This window comes from Myodes glareolus, chromosome 23 (assembly GCF_982192425.1).
Source record: "Myodes glareolus chromosome 23, mMyoGla1.1, whole genome shotgun sequence".
Lineage (NCBI taxonomy): Eukaryota > Metazoa > Chordata > Mammalia > Rodentia > Cricetidae > Myodes > Myodes glareolus.
Window position 1 is genome coordinate 36,685,532 of NC_142048.1, and position 13,158 is coordinate 36,698,689.

General features: G+C 44.1%; 1 protein-coding gene across 3 annotated transcripts in view; it reads right to left on the reverse strand.

The window, feature by feature from the left end:
* The window catches only part of Trmt9b (tRNA methyltransferase 9B (putative)), a 52,022-nt gene that overhangs the window by 22,285 nt on the left and 16,579 nt on the right, over positions 1-13,158 (reverse strand). For 2 of the 3 annotated variants that reach the window (XM_048456594.3, XM_087900712.1), the window contains one exon: positions 79-269. The gene's annotated coding sequence lies outside the window, so the exon portion shown is untranslated. Of the gene's footprint in view, positions 1-78; positions 270-12,391; positions 12,477-13,158 lie in introns of those variants that run through there. The other variant, XM_087900713.1, reaches the window with a different exon arrangement.

Genomic DNA, 13,158 nt, shown 5'->3' on the forward strand with positions numbered 1-13,158 from the left:
TCATTAGGTTTAATCATATGCACACCACTAAACCCTCTCATTGTATCTGAATTACAGTAAGCCTGGGGAGTTACTAACCTGAATCATCTTGTGATGCCCGAGGATTACTTCTTGTCTTGGTAAATCATGGCAGTTTCTCCTCGTTGTTCCTCACGACTCTCTCAATATGTTACATACAAGAAAGGGGTGGGAGTGAACTCCGTAGGTAGCATCCTTTGCCCTTTGCGGGACTCACCACTTCGTGTGAGTCTCTGAAAGGAGTCCAGGCCCTACAAGGAAAAAACAAACAAACAAAAAGCAAGCCACTTTACAAAATAAGAATATCAAACCTGCTACTTACTACTGCCAGGCTGACCTCTTGACCATGCATTGATTGAATGCATCAATCATTCAAGGACGTGGGAACTGCAAAGAAAGGCTAGTATGTGCTATGTGCCTGAATTATCAGGACAGTTTGCGGATCAGTTTTTAAGCTTTCTGCAAAACAAGCTGTACTTTACCCAAAATTATACGCAGGAATAGTCCATCTCTAAAGTGGTTTAATTAAATACATAGTACTTGATATTATTGTTCTGCTAAAATGGCTCCCAATGACATTCTGTTATATCCTTAGATCAGTGTCCCACACAACCATCATCAGAGAAGCTTCCTCCTGCAGGAGATAGGAACAAATGCAGAGACACACATGTGGACATCTGGACATCTAGATAATATGCAGAGAAAAAGAGACCTTGGAACACTCAGTCATAAATGGAAGGTCTTCATCAAATCCCTGTCCTCAGGGATCAAGGAACTCTGCAGAAGAGGAAGTGGAAAGATTGGGAGAGCTGAGGGAGATGGACAACACCAAGGAAACAGTGCCTCCCAGACAGAACAGGACTGATGCACATATGAACTCAGAGAGACTGCAGCACAGGTCAAAGTTAGATGGTGTCCCAGCACAGAGAGGTGGACATGGACACCAGCTCTCAAACTGATCCGAGAAGATACCTCCGACTGACAACTGGTCACAAGGGATTAAGTGCTTTTTCTCCAAGGGAGTCTCACTGGGCAGTATCATTTAAAGGCAGGTCCTATGCCCAGTAGTACACGGTCAACAGAAAACTAAATCAATGGTACTTTTGAATATATATACATTCATATTGCTCTGTTAGGCATTTTTTACCTTACTGGGTTTTTTTTTGCTAGTATATTACAGTTTCTGATTTTGTGTTTTTATAGTTTTGTTTGCCTGTGTATGTGTATTTCTCAGCTTTTCCTTTGTTTTTTTTAAAATTTGTTTTGTTTTATTCTGTTTTGTTTGGTTATTTGTTTGGCTTTGTTTTAATTATCTATCTGTGAGAGAGAGAGAGAGAGAGAGAGAGAGAGAGAGAGAGAGAGAGAAAAGGCCTAAATTTGGAAGTGTGGGGAACTTGGGTGGATCTGGGAGGAGATGACAGAGGGAACAGTGACCAGACTATATTGAATAAAATATATTGGATAAAAAATAGTTTTCAGTAAAAAATGCATACTATTTGAGATAATATTACTAATTGCATTAGGTAATTCTGGGCCATATTTTTTCACAGTATCTGCTACTTCTTCATCCTTTTGACAACATTCCAGTCACCCAGTGTGGATCATACTTATTACTTTAATTTTGATAAGGTTATCAGGAAATTCATCAAAGGCTTTCAACAACTAAAAACAAACAAACAAACAAAAAACTAAAAAGGCAAATGTGACCTGCACACAAAAAAAACTCACAGTATCACAGAGATTATGGCGTACAGAATGATATTCCAAGAGCAGCCTGGTGTCAAAGAAAGAGTCCACTCTATAATCATTGCTTCTGTCTTCATTGCTTATCTATACATCAGCTGCCATTGCCTGTGTCGAGCAGATCCTTGTCTATGTTTTCCACATGTAAAAGCCCACAACATACATCTTCTGGTACACGAAGCAATTGTCAGGGTGGCTGAGTGGAATGTATGGGCTTCTGCCAACTTTCTATTGCTCATTTATCCCACCGTAACCTTGGTTTCTGTAACGTTCATTACATTGACAGAATCTCTAGTGCCATTTGAGCTCGCTGAGAAGCTGGCTCTGCTAGTGAGATTGGAATCTGACATCCACTTCAGATTCAAGCGTATTTATCTCAAAGTGTTCCCCAGAACTCATCATCTGGGGACAATTTGTCCACCCCACCCCCCACCCCCGAAAACCTGAAACTGGGGGGGGGGAGAACAGCAAAGCCCCTTAAGAGTAAAAGCAGTGTGTTTGAGAACAACTAGAAGGTAACCTATTACCAAAAGAGGTTAATATTGTTTCTCCCGTGACCCAAAAATGCCTGCAGAGGAATGAAGTTGGACATTCAGCTATTGAGAGAAAGTTTGTTCAGAAACTCTAGCTGACTGCCTCAACTTCCCCGGTCAGCTTCTGTTGCATGTCTGTAAGACCCCAATTTGCCCTGAGTCCAGCTGTTCTGCTTGTTGATGCTGGACCTTGTGAGCGCTCCATCTAATGATGGTTTGTTCTTTCTCTGACACTTACTGTTCTTTTATTTTTGCTTGCTATATACTTAATAAACTCATTCATTCAAAACTCAAGACAGAATGAATATGGTAGGCCGTTCTCTGAACTGCACAGAATGGCCCTTATGTAAGGATCTCTTGTCTTTTGCAATGACATTTAGCTTGAGATAGCTGATGGTCACATTCAGGTATCTGATCTATTACACTGAGCATCAAAAGGGACTCTTTAGGACGCACCATAGAGAGTTTGAGATTGCTACTGCTTAAGCATCTTTGATTATAAATAACATACATTTGTTTACTGGGCCCATAGGCTAAAGTTTCCCCACTTGGACGATCCTTCCTGGGCTGGGCACACATTCTTCCCCTCTAGTTTGACTGTGTATGTGCTTTTTCTTCAGGCATTAGTAGCAGAGTTGTTAGCCTTCTCCAAGGACTGCTGAGGTCTTCAGGGTCTTGTTCAGAAAGAGGAGCCACTGGCAAGGGCAGGAACAGGTGCGAAGGCACAGGGGAACATCCTGGGTTTTCTACATGCTCAATTCATACTCCCCAAATACCTGCACATATGATCCCCGTACTTAGTTTTCCTCAGTCATTATCCAAATTTGCCTCTGTCAAAAGTATTTGAACCCTATTAGCTACTCCAGGAAGTTACCGGGTAAAATTAAAACATAACAGGCTCTATCTTCAGAAGTCTGAATTCAGATGAGTCCTTGTACTCCATCAGCCATTTAGTATCAAAATGAATGCACTGTCTCTTCTTCTCTCGGCTAGTGGGAAGCCATCTTCTAAGACAAACCTTCTGTAATTTAGGGGGTGTAGCAGTGAGTGAGCTGACCTAGAAGGGAGTCCGCACTTTAAACCAAAGAGCAACAGCAGTTTTAGAGTTCAAGGATTTTCTTTACGGAGTTAAAACTGCACAGTCATTTATTTAACAGGAAATAATGGAGTATTTTCAAGGTCAATATTCTTTCTGGTACAGATAAAGCTCCAAGGATAAAGATTAACCAAATCCTTCTCCTGTTCAGGGCCCTTAGGTGCTGTGATCTTCTGGATGATGGATCTAATAGATCTAATGGATGACGCTATGATCTGCCATCAGAGGGAATGAAGAGGAGGTGGCGGGGACTTCAGGCCTGGACAGGGGCTTCTTGTGGTATCCGAAGGACAAGTAAAGCGACATGAATCTTGGGAAAGTGAACTGGATTAGCGATCACGAAAATAAAAACCAAAGCACTGCTGCTGCCACCAAAAACCCAAAACATTATCCTAGCACTTGGCAGTTAGAAATACATTCAGACAAAGATGATCATGCAGAGTGAAAGGAATGAGGTGGTGACACCAAGGGCCACTAACACCAAAGTGGTGGACAGTTCAGTGTAATCAAAGAAACACGAGGGCGCATGTACTAAGCAAGAATTGCACTGACAGCCACGGGAAGAGAAGATGGCGGTGGGAAGGATGCGGTTTCCTACTGCCTAGACTCTGTTCTGATAGAGGTCAGCCAAGGATAATGGCTGGGTACGAAAGATGAGAGCAAGGACTGAGTGGCTGAGGGAAAGCGCACAGATAGCAAGAGTTGTGTCTGCAGCTTGGAGTGACACAAACTCTGTGACTCTTAAGTAATGGGACCCGTGAAACAGTCCCATTCATGCGCAGAACTCTCCACGGAAACTCCTGAGATCCGCCAGAGAGGACACAGTAGAGACGGAAAGGGAAGGAATGCAAGAGTTCCCGTAGAACACCTAGGAAGCTGGGCTCCGAAACAGCAAAATACATGGCCCTGGGAGAATACAGAAGCCTCTATGATTACAGTGCCTGCCAGGCATCTCTGTAGAAACAGTGTATGGAAGGGAAGGGATAATAGGAAAATGGTTATTTTTTCTTCTTCTTCAGGGAAACAGATTCAACATGTCTCCAAGAAAATTTCATTCTTTCCGTCAAAAATTTCAATGATTCTGTGTCTTAATGGACTTCGATTTTGAGTGGAATATTATTCTTACAATCAAAGTGAGTTGAATAGTCTCCAGGTGGGGAAAGTGAGCGTGTGAAGTTATGGGAGGATGATGCGGGGACACAGACACACACACACATACACTCACTCACACACATACACAGCACCGAGAGTTCCAACACAGGCCCCTTTAACAGGCTGCTCCTCCACAGGCAATGGCTTGGTCTTCTTCGTGGTGACTAGATGGTAATTCATTCTGATTTCACAGATTAGAAAAAATGCCAGAAAAGAACAAGAAAATCACATATGAAGTTTAAGGGGAATGGAAATAGAGAGACCAGCTTCCCCGAGGCAATCCTTGCTGGTGTCAATTTGACAAAACTAGCTTGCAGCCTGTGCAGAGATCAAAGGATCAGGGCTCACAACGGCAGCCCATGAGGAGATGATTCGGATGTTCTGAGCAGCAAGACCAGACGCAATCATTCACTGTTCGCCCACTTTGCTGTCAGGATAAATGGTCATGCAGGCCAGGGGACGGGGACTTGATCTATGAAGGGATTTTAAATGAGGATCACGATGCCTGACTAGACACCAACAAATGCACTTAATTTTGCATTTGTTGCAACAGATACTCTTAATTTTGTAGAGTAAAGTTGAGGGGCAAATATGAGGAGGTGCTAGCAATTCTTGCAAAATATATTTTACAATACAATCAGCTTCGAAGCGGGTGCTCTGGGTTTCTTTCTGAGAACATAAAGCCGATGGTGCTCTTGGCTCAAGAAGAGTCCTTGTGTATACGAAATATAGAAAACCCGACTGCCAAGGATCACAGTTTGCTGGTTCTTCTCCCAACTTGCCTCTCTTGTGTGTCTTCCCAAGTCCTTACCACCCCCTCCGCCCGAAGTTAGGCCCTTATCTAGGTCAGGAGTCCCCTTTCCTTGTAGATTTTACAGTCTCGGAAAACCTCCAGCGGATATTTGCTTAACCGGGAGAAGCTGATGTTTCTCTGAGACCTAGGACTTGACATGAATGACGGATGCCACAGCACTGAGAGCTCAGCACCCACTCTCACCATGACTGCTCAGATGAGGGCAGAACTTTACTCCCACAGAAACGGGGTGACCCTGATATTAGTAAAGAGAGTTCTTTCATTTCAAATTGGATAGAGGTTGGCATTATGAACAGGTAATTAAGCCATTTTTAATGTTTCTACCTCACCGTGGACTGATGATGGCGTCTTCACCAACCAACCCTGCCGTAAAGAACTGAATTTTGGGAAAGAGATAACAGCAATGGCGTCCTAACCTCCCTCGACCACCACACCCACTTCCATAGCTCTGGGCTGCGATGCTCACCCTGGTAGTCCTCTACTGTCAGCCCTGACCCCCGCCCCAAAGTCCTCGTACATTAGCATGCCATGGAAAGGCTGCCCTGCTGAGTCCAGTTTGGCTTTGGGCAGCTTTCCTCAGCCCTCACCTGACACACACCCCTGAGCACCATTGCCCCTGGCAGCAGACGGACGCAGCCCTGGGTTCAGTGAGATAGGAACTTTTTATCAGAATGGAAATCAGTGTGTGGCTTCTTTCCTGAAGAAGACTTTTCTCTGAAAAGGGATGGTACACTCAGTCTAAGCTTCCAGTCTCAGAGCTACTGTCTCCCTCCTCCTCGTCCCATCGTCTGAATGTCTTTGTGCTGTTTGTTCGTCTGTTCCTCTCATACCACACTGTATTATACAGGTACACCTTGCTACCTGTACTGAAGTAGCCACTCTTAGGTCCTATTGGCTGTCCAACACCAAGCTGTAATTTTTCCCAACTGTATTTCCACTTGGGACAAGCTCATAGTATTCAAAACTGGTGAGATTAGGAGCCTGTATCCCTAATCCCTGAAGCAGGGGAATTTCCCCACTCCTGTCTACTGGCAGGATGGCTTACTGGGTTAAATGGTGGTCCTCCAGAAGATGTCCTAATCACTAGGACCGATAAGACTGGTGTATTTGGAAACATGAGTTTGCAGATATACTCAGGGGCTTCAAGATGAGATTATCCTGGACATCCATGTCAGGCCTCCATCCAAAGACAGTAGTCCTTACAACACAGGGCAGAGGAGATGGAAGGAAGGGGGAGATGGAAGATGGTCATAGCAGGGTGGCGGGTGGGGAGTGGTGCCACAGCCAGTCAATGTGGAACCAACAGCAACGGTAGTGCAGGTGAGGGCTTCCCCTGGAACCTTCACGGTGTGTGGCCCTGCTGTCAAGTTCATACAGGATATTTGGATTTCAGAGCTTTGAAAGAGTAAATTTCTACTGTTTTAGACCACCCAGGTTGTGGCTATATATTACTGCAGCCTTAGGAATCAATTATCATGACCTGATTATGGGTGGGACATATATTGAGCCTCTCAAGATTCTTATGCTTCTTGCATGGGTTCCAGAGTCTGAGCCTGAGTCATGGGGTTTGCGAGACCAGTGCTCTTATGGCCCGAAGCCACCTCCATTGACCATTTTAGCTAATTTTTAAAAACTATTTATTTATCTTAATTTTTGTGTGTGAGTGTTTTGCCTTCATGCATATGTGTTCCACACAGATAAAGCGCCTGCGAGGCCAGAAGAGGGCAACAGATTCTCTGGACCTTGGCTTATGGATGGTTGTTAGCGTCCGTGTGGTGCTGAGAACTCAACCCACGTCCACTCTCACTGCTTTACTGCACAACCATATCTCCAAGTCCCAATTTTAACTAATTTTTATGGTTTTTTTTTGTTGTTGTCTTCTAGATGCAGTTTCTCTGTGTAGCCCTGGCTATCCTGAGGCTTGCTCTGTAGACCAGGCTACCTCTGCCTCCTGAGTGTGGGGATCAAACACACCGCCCAGCACCAAATTTTAAAGTATTGGCTGTTGTACTCCTCTGTCAATACACTTTATATAAAATATGAATACCCTGAAAAACATCACTAACAACCCACAGAGTGGTTGTAGGAATTGGGTGTCCACATGGAGTAAGTCTTTAGGGATCAGAGCTCCTCTCCCCAGGGAACAGTGGGAAGGACCCAGGGAATTAAGGAGAAGATAAGGCATCTGATTAGCTTAAGAAGGAGAAGATTAAACCCTAATGACTAAGGCCCTAGCTCAAGCTGTAGGCTTGATTCCCTTAACTCCTGAATTTACACAGGGTAGAAGCTGAACAATGAACTCCAGATTTGAATTTAGAAGTTAATAAAGTATATGAACTCACACCTTGCTAAGTAGTTTATGTGAAGTTCCAAGATTCAGGATAAAAATTGGACCTGAGACTTCAGGGCTGTGTCGCTTCCCTTGCCTATGTAAGGATGACCTTTGCCTTGCAGTTCTCCCATTCCCACACCAGAGGAGGTGGCTTCTGAAAGGGAGAGAAATCGGCCAGTCTCATGCTTCCTCCAACGCTCACTGCCCCTGGACCTGTGGTAACCTTCCTGCATGCTTAGAAGGACGATTACAATATTAAACCCAGAGGTGAACCCAGAATAACTACAGGGTGGCAGATAGATGCTCCCCAATAGCCAGAAGCACGGGTTCCAGAGGTGAACCCAGAATAACTACAGGTGGCAGATGGATGCTCCCCAACAGGCAGAAGCTCCAGCCCCCAGAAGTATTTTGTTTTCCTCACCCACGGCTTTCAGAAGAAGGCAGCAGATGATAGGATTGTACGACTCACCCCGCTAACCTATTTGCATTTTTTTTTCATATCTCCTTCTGCCTCTAGAGGGAAAGAGATGAACTGTGCTGTCCCATAAAGCAACCAAAACTCTACACTGAATCTATTCTGGCAACAAACAAGTTCCTCCTGCTTTCTTTCTTCTCTTCTCAATCATCAATTTTTTTTCTTCTGGCACCTAGATCCTTCCATTAGTATAAAATGCATTTCGTTATCTCTAAAAAAATGTACAGTTCTTTCATGTGTGAACACAGAACGTGGCCTAGGTTAGGCCTTCATTTCACTGCCGCCTCTTAGGGCAACGTCCTTAAAATAAGCTGTCCTTGCTTTGAAGCTTTCCTCTCCTCTGTCTTACCAACGTCAAGCTTACAATCAAGAAACACCTGACAAGAATGCCGGGTCCGAAGCTGGGTGGCAAAGAGAAAAGGGAAAAGAAAAGAAAAAGATAAAAATGAGGTCAGAAGGGAGGGAAGGGGGGGGGTAGGGGAGAGCCCATTCACTACTGCTTTGCTCTGTGTCCCCTTTTAAACAAGACAATCTACGTGTTTGTCTGCTAGGTTTACAGGTTCATCTGAGGCTCCCTTCCCTCTGCTCCAGCTCCCAATCCCGCACACCGAGCAGTCAGTCACAAGCTGAGACAATGACTTCTTCGTTCTCACCAGAGCCTTCTCACTGTTAGAGGGTTTGTGGGTCAAACTGTAGCGTTGGACAACCAGGACACGTAGGTGGCCTTATGTCCCCTGAAGTGGGATCTGTGGGGATGGTTCTTTGCTGCTATTAAGAGCCCTGGGCAAAGACGTTCCACTAACTTTCACACGAGGAGCCCCTCTCTTGGTGGTTATGGTTGCAGAGTTATGCGAATGTACGCAATGCCACTGAAACATGTATTTAGAAATGGTTAGAATAGTAGGCTTTGTGGAGTTTTTTTGCTTGCCTGCTTGCTTTTTGTTTTGTTTTGTTTTGTTTTGTTTGAGACAGGCTTTCTCTGTGTAACAACTTTGGCTGACCCAGAACTCACTTTCTGGACCAGACTGTCCCCGACCTCACAGAGATCCACCTGCCTTGGCCTCGCAAGTTCTGGGATTAAAGTCAGGCACTACCATACTTGGCAGGATTTTGTTTTTGTTTTTGTTTCTTTAAACCATAATAAAAAGCAAAACTTCTAGTTACTTCTGCAAGTCCTGCTTTGGTAGTGTAGTCTCCACCTATGTATGGGAGTCATGTCCACCTAAGCACTTGGGACCACACTGGCTCTCAAACTAACAACTGTCTCTAAGCTTCTCCCTGTGTTCACTGCCTTGTATATGGAGGGCAGGACTCCACAAACAACATTTCTTCTTTGCCAGATGACTCTGCCTCAGGGGACTTAGAGGGCAAAAGTCAGAGAAGGAACCAGCTTCTTTCTGTTAGCTTCCTGTTCCTTCCAGAGTTGCCCAGCAACAGTCCTTCCATACAGCCTTTGTTTCTAGGAGCAGTGGGTCAGTGTCTAGTTGTTTCCGCTCTCCCAGATCAGGTGCTACATCCCTAGGAGACGCCACACCAGGCAACCAAGGCCCTTTCTGAGAGATGTGGACCCAGAACACAGTCTGTCCCCTGACCTCACACCTCACACCTCACACATCAGCCTCTAACTCAGAGGTTTGGAAAGAGCTCAGAAACTATGAGCGATATCCATTTTGTTTTCCCCCATTTATCTTCCTGCTTACTATTATTATTAACATCGTGTGTGTGTGTGTGTGTGTGTGTGTGTGTGTGTGTGTGTATGTGTGGGTGTTTCAGCTTGTCTGTGATGGTCAAAGGATAACCTGTGAGAGAGTTGGAGCTCTACTTCTATCATGAAGGTTCTGAGAATTGAACTCAGGTCATTAGGCTTGTCGGCAAGCACCTTAACCTGCTGAGCCATCTTGTTGGCCCAGCCCTATTTCTTTATTTCTACCAGAGGGGCTTCTCCATATTTTTCTTGAGTATAGGACAAGCAATCTATGAGATACTCGATCAATTAATAAAATTTTACTTTTAAATCTCAAACAAATGCTGGATATTTACGCTAGGTGTTTTAATAATTGTCGTTTTTAAACCCATCAAAGACACAAGTTTAAAATTTGAAGCATAATTTATATTAAGCCTCATGAAAATTCAAAAGTAGAAGTCACAGCAGATTGTGACTTGTGCTACCCAAATCATGCTACCCACAATTCTGAATGGTCAGCCCTAGACATATGTACATATAAGCAATGCTAGATGGACTTAGTAGGTATTATGTACATATTTGGATACACTCATCTATATATATGTAATATATAATATATATAACTATATGTATATATACAACAATAATAAGAAAAAGACCAAGAGATCATGAATCTGGGAGGAGACACAGGAGTTGTGGGAAGCGAAGGACAGAAGTGATACAGATGCTGGAGCTTATATATGGAGTGATCAAAAATACAATTAAAAACAAGAATAAAGAATTGAGAGACAATTCTGCAAGTGCCCTTCCTCTTTGGTGTGCTCTCCCCACCTCCCTTCCACCTCCTTTCTCTCAAGGCAGTGTTTCATGTGTCCCAGACTAGTCTGGAACTTCCTATGCAGCTGAGGATGACCTTGAACTTCCGATCCTCCGTTATAATTCTGAGCTAGTACAGCGGTCTGTGAGGTGCTGCGGATCAAACCAGGGTCTCGTGCAAGCTCTGTCACCTCTGTTCTACTTCCCCAGTCCCTAAGCTCTGACTCTTGATGCAGAAAATGTTCTTTAACAGTCCAAGGTACCACAAAACTTTCAAACCCATCACATCACACAGATCTAGGAGCTAGGAAGGGGTGAGGTAGCAGATGGTAAGCAGTTAAGTGGTACAGAGCTCAGAGGTTACTCCTATTCCCATTTCCAAATGAAGCAGTGCTTTTTTAAAAAAAGGTTTTTAGTGTATTTTATTTAAGTATTTTGTGTATTGGGGTGTGTGTATCTATGTGCAGGGGTACACTTATGCCATAGCATGCCAGTAGAGGTCAGAACAGAACTTTGTAGAGTTCGATTGCCAGATATAATGGTAGTAGAGAGCCAACTCTAGAAAGTTATCCTCTGACCTCTGTACACACACACACACACATACACACACACACACAAATAATACATTTAAAACCTTTTGAAAAAATACTGTATCTGTACTGAACATCTGTATACTTTTTCTAATCCTTATTTCATAAATAACATCGTAGTTATTTATACAGCATTCTCCTGGTATTAGGAAATATAGTTAATGTAATGATTTAAAGCACTGGGGAGGAGGTTCACAGGCTTTAGACAAACATTGTGTCACTCTCCATAAGGGGTCCAGTGTCTGGAGAACAACTTTAGGTATCTGGAATCAGTTCCCCAGTATGCTGAGTGCAGACTACATGTATGAGTCTTGCATGACTTCTGACTTTGGTCCCACAAACCTGCTGCTTGCAAACTAGCCAGGCCATGCCAGGTTGGCTAACATACATCATGGATGCACATACATCTAGTAATTGTCTGGCACTGTTAAACAGGAAGATACCTACTGAAAGAGAGGAATGGATACGCTTTTGCTCCCCTGCACACTCACCACAGCGCTTCCTGGGCTGCCTGCTCTAGTGGGAGCCGAACGCAATGGAGAGAGGAGTTCTCTGGGTTATCAGCCAGCACCTGGAAATATGGGGGTCTTTAGAGGCCTCCTGACCTGACTGAATTTTCTGGACAACGTCCAAAGTGGCAAAGCGTCTGTCATTGGGCAGCATTTGTTTAGAAGAGAAAAATCCATATTGAGCATTCCAACTGAAGGGCAAGCCTACATCTTTCCAGATTAAATGATCAGATTCACGAAGGTGTGTGGACCTTGTGCCCCTCTAACGTCACCCACTATGAACAGGCCACAACCCAGGGGGGTCACTTACTCCCACAGATTTCTGCAAAGTCCCTTGACATAGATGCCTTTTATAATAGCACTAGTGTCTCCTTCACTATTGACTTTTAAAAAGTACATTCCTTACTGTGTGTATGTGTGTGCACCTGTGTAACATGAGGGGGCCTGTTTGCTATTTGGGTTTTCTGTTCTGCCCCGTCCCCCAGCTATTTAGTCCCAGAGAAAAATCACACTGAAATCTCTGTAAGTTATAATGCTGATTGGCCCATTAGGTCAGGCTACTTATTAGCTAACTCGTACATCTTGATTAACCCATTTATCTGATCTATTTTAGCCATGAGGCTCAGTACCTTTTTCAGTGGGGCAGCTCACATCCTGCTGCTTCGGTGATCTGGGCAGGAGTGGGAGGAATTGACTTCCTCCTCCCCAGAATTCTCCTGCTCTCTTTGCATCATTTCCACTTCCTGTCTGGTTTTCCCACCTACACCTCCTGCCTGGCCAATCAGCATTTATTTAAAACATGATTGACAGAATACAGACACTTCTCCCGCACCACTTCCCCCTCTTTAAAAAAAAAAAAAAAAAAAAAAAAAAAACAAAGAAAAATATCCATAGTCCATTTTTTGGGAATGTGGGTGTAGTATTCCAGGCTACTTCCAGCTGGTTGGGGGCGCTGATAATCTTATGGGGACCTAAAGAAAATTTAGAGTTAACCAGTAAGAGGCTTGAGATAACGGGCCAATCAGCTTTATAATTTATAGAGATCTGTGTGATTGATTTTCATTGGGGCTAAACAGGCTGGGGGAACTGGGCGGGACAGAGAACACAAACGAGCAGGACACCCCCCCCCCCCATGTTACATAAAGGCGCCCACATGGATAACTGCATCCACAGAAAGCCTGAGAAAGCTTGGGAAAGACTAGAGTAAAGCATTTTGGTTTTCAGTCTTAGCAGGAAAAAAGCTGCGCTGTTTTAAAATGCTGGCTTTCTGGGCGGTCCTGCCAGGGAAAACTCTGACTCTTTCAAGCAGGCTGTCCCGATGGATACAATGTTGCAGCTTGCTTCCTGGCAAGGACCTTGAAACGCCATAGGCGCTTTTGACTGTTGTTTTCTCCAT